The 7479-nt window shown below is 41.7% G+C and overlaps 1 non-coding gene across 1 annotated transcript; it reads left to right on the forward strand.

Annotated features, from left to right (window-relative positions):
- The first annotated feature begins 6350 nt into the window (after positions 1-6350).
- On the forward strand, positions 6351-6454 carry LOC112799454 (small nucleolar RNA R71). The gene has a single exon (XR_003201035.1). It is a non-coding gene; the product is annotated as a small nucleolar RNA R71 (small nucleolar RNA).
- Positions 6455-7479: the final 1025 nt, after the last annotated feature.

Here is a 7479-nt window from a genome sequence, read left to right on the forward strand (position 1 = left end):
TCAGGACAATCCGACCTCTTCTCAAAGAGCTCGGCCAAGTCACGAGAAAGCCCAAACAAAGGGCCCAAATAGAGGAACACGCCCCATATCCTAAGGCAGCCCAAGCCTACAAGAGAAGGGCGGTTCCCTTGAAGATAAGATGAGTGGTGCGCGAAATTGTGAACAATACTTTTCACAACTCTCATAATCCCCGGTCATGAACCCCAAAAACTTTGGTGTTCAATACCATGGCATTACACAACTTCGCACAACTAACCAGCAAGTGCACTGGGTCGTCCAAGTAATAAACCTTACACGAGTAAGGGTCGATCCCACGGAGATTGTTAGTATTGAAGCAAGCTATGGTCATCTTGTAAATCTTAGTCAGGCAAACTCAAATGGTAATGGTGATGAACGAAAATAACAAAAAGGTAAAGATAGAGATACTTATGTAATTCATTGGTAGGAACTTCAGATAAGCGCATGAAGATGCCTTCCCTTCCGTCTCTGTGCTTTCCTACTGTCTTCATCCAATCCTTCTTATTCCTTTCCATGGCAAGCTTGTGTAGGGTTTCACCGTTGTCAATGGCTACCTCCCATCCTCTCAGTGAAAACGATTGCATATGCTCTGTCACAGCACGCGGAATTCAGCTGTCGGTTCTCGGTCAGGCCGGAATAGAATCCATCGATTCTTTTGCGTCTGTCACTAACGCCCCGCCCGCTAGGAGTTTGAAGCATGTCACAGTCATTCAATCATTGAATCCTACTCAAAATACCACAGACAAGGTTAGACCTTCCGGATTCTCTTGAATGCCGCCATCAGTTCTTGCCTATACCACGAAGATTCCGGTTAAAGAATCCAAGAGATATTCACTAGAGCCTTGGTTGCTTGTAGAACAAAAGTGGTTGTCAGTCACCTTGTTCATGGGTGAGAATGATGATGAGTGTCACGGATCATCACATTCATCAAGTTGAAGAACAAGTGATATCTTAGAACAAGAACAAGTGTAATTGAATGGAAGAACAATAGTAATTGCATTAATACTCGAGGTACAGCAGAGCTCCACACCTTAATCTATGGTGTGTAGAAACTCCACCGTTGAAAATACATAAGAACAAGGTCTAGGCATGGCCGTGAGGCCAGCCTCCCAATGATCTAAGATAGCATAAAAATGTAGATAGCTACCCCGATGTCCTAATACAATAGTAAAAGGTCCTACTTATAGAAAACTAGTAGCCTAAGGTTTACAGAAATGAGTAAATGACATAAAAATCCACTTCCGGGCCCACTTGGTGTGTGCTTGGGCTGAGCAATGAAGCATTTTCGTGTAGAGACTCTTCTTGGAGTTAAACGCCAGCTTTTATGCCAGTTTGGGCGTTTAACTCCCATTTGGGTGCCAGTTCCGGCGTTTAACGCTGGAATTCTTGAAGGTTAATTTGAGCGCCGGTTTGGGCCATCATATCTTGGGCAAAGTATGGACTATCATATATTGCTGGAAAGCCCAGGATGTCTACTTTCCAACGCCGTTGAGAGCGCGCCAATTGGGCTTCTGTAGCTCCAGAAAATCCACTTTGAGTGCAGGGAGGTCAGAATCCAACAGCATCTGCAGTCCTTTTTAGTCTCTGAATCAGATTTTTGCTCAGGTCCCTCAATTTCAGCCAGAAAATACCTGAAATCACAGAAAAACACACGAACTCATAGTAAAGTCCAGAAAAGTGAATTTTAACTAAAAACTAATAAAAATATACTAAAAACTAACTAGATCATACTAAAAACATACTAAAAACAATGCCAAAAAGTGTATAAATTATCCGCTCATCACAACACCAAACTTAAATTGTTGCTTGTCCTCAAGCAACTGAAAATCAAATAAGATAAAAAGAAGAGAATATGCAATGAATCCCAAAAGCATCTGTGAAGATCAGTATTAATTAGATGAGCGGGGCTTTTAGCTTTTTGCCTCTGAATAGTTTTGGCATCTCACTCTATCCTTTGAAATTCAGAATGATTGGCTTCTTTAGGAACTTAGAATCCAGATAGTGTTATTGATTCTCCTAGTAGAGTATGATGATTCTTGAACATAGCTACTTATTGAGTCTTGGCTGTGGCCCAAAGCACTCTGTCTTCCAGTATTACCACCGGATACATACATGCCACAGACACATAATTGGGTGAACCTTTTCAGATTGTGACTCAGCTTTGCTAAAGTCCCCAATTAGAGGTGTCCAGGGTTCTTAAGCACACTCTTATTTGCCTTGAATCACAACTCTCTTTTTTTTTTTCGTTTTCTTCTTTTTTTTTTTTGAATAGAAATGCTTTTTCTTGCTTCAAGAATCATTTTGATGATTTTTCAGATCCTCAGTAACATGTCTCCTTTTTCATCATTCTTTCAAGAGCCAACATTTATAAACCACAAATTCAAGATACATATGCACTGTTTAAGCATTCATTCAGAGAACACGAGTATTGCCACCACATCAAAATAATTAAACTATTATAAAATTCAAAATTCATGCAATTCTTTCCTTTTCAATTTAAGCACGTTTTTATTAAGAGAGGTGATGGATTCATAGGACATTCATAACTTTAAGGCATAGACACTAAGACACTAATGATCACAAGACACAAACATAGATAAACATAAGCATAAAATTCGAAAAACAGAAGAATAAAGAACAAGGAAATCAAAGAACGGGTCCACCTTAGTGATGGCGGCTCTTTCTTCCTCTTGAAGATCCTATGGAGTGCTTGAGCTCCTCAATGTCTCTTCCTTGTCTTTGTTGCTCCTCTCTCATGATTCTTTGATCTTCTCTAATTTCATGGAGGATGATGGAGTGTTCTTGGTGCTCCACCCTTAGTTGTCCCATGTTGGAACTCAATTCTCCTAGGGAGGTGTTTAGTTGCTCCCAATAGTTTTGTGGAGGAAAGTGCATCCCTTGAGGTATCTCAGGGATCTCATGACGAGTGGGATCTCTTGTGTGCTCCATCCTTTTATTAGTGATGGGCTTGTCCTCCTCAATGGGGGTGTCTCCCTCTATGTCAACTCCAACTGAATAACAGAGGTGACAAATGAGATGAGGAAAGGCTAACCTTGCCAAGGTAGAGGACTTGTCCGCCACCTTATAGAGTTCTTGGGCTATAACCTCATGAACTTCTATTTCTTCTCCAATCATGATGCTATGGATCATGATAGCCCGGTCTATGGTAACTTCGGACTGGTTGCTAGTGGGAATGATTGAGCGTTGTATAAACTCTAACCATCCTCTAGCCACGGGCTTGAGGTCATGCCTTCTCAATTGAACCGGCTTTCCTCTTGAATCTCTCTTCCATTGGGCGCCCTCTTCACATATGACTGTGAGGACTTGGTCCAACCTTTGATCAAAGTTGACCCTTCTAGTGTAAGGATGTTCATCTCCTTGCATCATAGGCAAGTTGAACGCCACCCTCACACTTTCCGGACTAAAATCCAAGTATTTCCCCCGAACCATAGTGAGATAATTCTTTGGATTCGGGTTCACACTTTGGTCATGGTTCTTGGTGATCCATGCATTGGCATAGAACTCTTGAACCATCAAGATTCCGACTTGTTGAATGGGGTTGGTTAGAACTTTCCAACCTCTTCTTGGGATCTCATGTTGGATCTCCGGATCTTCACCCTTTTTGAGTGAAAAAGGGACCTCGGGGATCACCTTCTTCAAGGCCACAACTTCATAGAAATGGTCTTGATGCACCCTTGAGATGAATCTCTCCATCTCCCATGACTCGGAGGTGGAAGCTTTTGCCTTCCCTTTCCTCTTTCTAGAGGTTTCTCCGGCCTTGGATGCCATAATTGGTTATGGAAAAACAAAAAGCAATGCTTTCACCACACCAAACTTAAAATGTTTGCTCGTCCTCGAGCAAAAGAAGAAAGAAGAGAGTAGAAGAAGAAGAAATGGAGGAGAGGGAGATGGCGTTGTGGTTTGGCCAAAAGGGGAGAGAAATGGTGTTTATGGTGTGTGAAAATGAAGGAGTGAAGGAGGGTTTATATAGGAGTGGGGTAGAGGGATGTTCGGCCATTTGAGGGTGGGTTTGGGTGGGAAAGTGGTTTGAATTTGAATGGTGAGGTAGGTGGGGTTTTATGAAGGATGGATGTGAGTGGTGAAGAGAAAGATGGGATTTGATAGGTGAAGGGTTTTTTGGGGAAAGGGTGTTGAGGTGATTGGTGAATGGGTGAAGAAGAGAGAGAGTGGTAGGGTAGGTGGGGATCCTGTGGGGTCCACAGATCCTGAGGTGTCAAGGAAAAGTCATCCCTGCACCAAATGGCATTCAAAATCACGTTTTGAGCCATTTCTGGCGTTAAACGCCGGGCTGGTGCCCATTTCTGGCGTTTAACGCCAGCTTCTTACCCATTTCTAGCGTTTAACGCCAGTCTGGTGCCCCTTTCTGGCGTTAAACGCCCAACAGCTAACCTCACTGGCGTTTAAACGCCAGTGGGTGCGTCCTCCAGGGTGTGCTGTTTTTCTTCCTGTTTTTCATTCTGTTTTTGCTTTTTTTCATTAATTTTGTGACTTCTCATGATCATCAATCTACAAAAAACATAAAATAACAAAAGAAAATAGTTAATTATAAAACATTGGGTTGCCTCCCAACAAGCGCTTCTTTATTGTCATTAGCTTGACAGAGGACTCTCATGGAGCCTCACAGATATGCAGAGCCATGTTGGGACCTCCCAACACCAAACTTAGAGTTTGAATGTGGGGGTTCAACACCAAACTTAGAGTTTGGTTGTGGCCTCCCAACACCAAACTTAGAGTTTGACTGTGGGGGCTCTGTTTGGCTCTGTTTTGAGAGAAGCTCTTCATGCTTCCTCTCCATGATGACAGAGGGATATCCTTGAGCCTTAAACACCAAGGATTCTTCATTCACTTGAATGATCAACTCTCCTCTATCAACATCAATCACAGCCTTTGCTGTGGCTAGGAAGGGTCTGCCAAGGATGATGGATTCATCCATGCACTTCCCAGTCTCTAGGACTATGAAATCAGTAGGGATGTAATGGTCTTCAACTTTAACCAGAACATCCTCTACAAGTCCATGGGCTTGTTTTCTTGAATTGTCTGCCATCTCTAGTGAGATTTTTGCAGCTTGCACCTCAAAGATCCCTAGCTTCTCCATTACAGAGAGAGGCATGAGGTTTACACTTGACCCTAAGTCACACAAGGCCTTTTTGAAGGTCATGGTGCCTATGGTACAAGGTATTGAAAACTTCCCAGGATCCTGTCTCTTTTGAGGCAGTTTCTGCCTAGACAAGTCATCCAGTTCTTTGGTGAGCAAAGGAGGTTCATCCTCCCAAGTCTCATTTCCAAATAACTTGTCATTCAGCTTCATGATTGCTCCAAGGTATTTAGCAACTTGCTCTTCAGTGACATACTCATCCTCTTCTGAGGAAGAATACTCATCAGAGCTCATGAATGGCAGAAGTAAGTCCAATGGAATCTCTATGGTCTCAGTTTGAGCCTCAGATTCCCATGGTTCCTCATTGGGGAACTCAGTGGAGGCCAGTGGACGTCCATTGAGGCCGTCCTCAGTGGCGTTCACTGCCTCTTCTCCTTCCCAAAATTCGGCCATGTTGATGGCCTTGCACTCTCCTTTTGGATTTTCTTCTGTGTTGCTTGGGAGAGTACTAGGAGGGAGTTCAGTAATTTTCTTGCTCAGCTGGCCCACTTGTCCTTCCAAATTTCTGATGGAGGACCTTGTTTCAGTCATGAAACTTTGAGTGGTTTTGATTAGATCAGAGACCATGGTTGCTAAGTCAGAGGCATTCTGCTTAGAGCTCTCTGTCTGTTGCTGAGAAGATGATGGAAAAGGCTTGCTATTGCTAAACCTGTTTCTTCCACCATTATTGTTATTGAAACCTTGTTGAGGTCTCTGTTGATCCTTCCACGAAAGATTTGGATGATTCCTCCATGAAGGATTGTAGGTGTTTCCATAGGGTTCTCCCATGTAATTCACCTCTTCCATTGAAGGGTTCTCAGGATCATAAGCTTCTTCCTCAGATGAAGCTTCCTTAGTACTGCTTGGTGCATTTTGCATTCCAGACAGACTTTGAGAAATCATATTGACTTGTTGAGTCAATATTTTGTTCTGAGCCAGTATGGCATTCAGAGTGTCAATCTCAAGAACTCCTTTCTTCTGACTAGTCCCATTGTTCATAGGATTTCTTTCAGAAGTGTACATGAATTGGTTATTTGCAACCATTTCAATCAGTTCTTGAGCTTCTGCAGGCATCTTCTTCAAATGAAGAGAGCCTCCAGCAGAGCTATCCAAAGACATCTTGGACAGTTCAGAGAGACCATCATAGAAAATACCTATGATGCTCCATTCAGAAAGCATGCCAGAGGGACACTTTTTGATTAATTGTTTGTATCTTTCCCAAGCTTCATAGAGGGATTCTCCTTCCTTCTGTCTGAAGGTTTGGACTTCCACTCTAAGCTTACTCAATTTTTGAGGTGGAAAGAACTTTGCCAAGAAGGCATTGACTAGCTTTTCCCAAGAGTCCAGGCTTTCTTTAGGTTGAGAGTCCAACCATGTTCTAGCTCTGTCTCTTACAGCAAAAGGGAATAGCATTAGTCTGTAGACCTCAGGGTCAACCCCATTAGTCTTAACAGTGTCACAGATTTGCAAGAACTCAGCTAAAAACTGATGAGGATCTTCCAATGGAAGTCCATGGAACTTGGAATTCTGTTGCATTAGAGAAACTAATTGAGGCTTAAGCTCAAAGTTGTTTGCTCCAATGGCAGGGATAGAGATGCTTCTCCCATAGAAATCGGGAGTAGGTGCAGTAAAGTCACCCAGCACCTTCCTTGCATTGTTGGCATTGTTGTTGTTGTTTTCGGCTACCATGTGTTCTTCTTCTTTGAAGAATTCGGTCAGGTCCTCTAAAGAGAGTTGTGCTTTGGCTTCTCTTAGCTTTCTCTTCAAGGTCCTTTCAGGTTCAGGATCAGCCTCAACAAGAATGTTTTTGTCTTTGCTCCTGCTCATAAGAAAGAGAAGGGAACAAGAAAATGTGGAATCCTCTATGTCACAGTATAGAGATTCCTTTATGTGTCAGAGGAAAAGAAGAGTAGAAGACAGAAGTAGAAAATTCGAACTTATCAAAGAAGATGGAGTTCGAATTTTGCATTAAGGGATAATGTTAGTCCATAAATAGAAAGATGTGATAAGGAGGGAAGTAATTTTCGAAAATTAAGTGAAAAATTTTGAAAACATTTTTGAAAAACATTACTTAATTTTCGAAAATGAAAGTGGAAAAGAAATCAAGTGATTTTTGAAAAAGATTTTGAAATTAGAAATCAAAAAGATTTGATAGAAAACTATTTTGAAAAAGATGTGGTTAAGAAGATATGATTGGTTTTGAAAAAAAATGTGATTGAGAAGATATGATTTGAAAAACATTTTAAAAGATTTGATTTGAAAATTAAAAACTTGACTAACAAGAAAAGATATGATTCAAACATTAA

This window comes from Arachis hypogaea, chromosome 4 (assembly GCF_003086295.3).
Source record: "Arachis hypogaea cultivar Tifrunner chromosome 4, arahy.Tifrunner.gnm2.J5K5, whole genome shotgun sequence".
NCBI classification, from domain to species: Eukaryota; Viridiplantae; Streptophyta; class Magnoliopsida; order Fabales; family Fabaceae; genus Arachis; species Arachis hypogaea.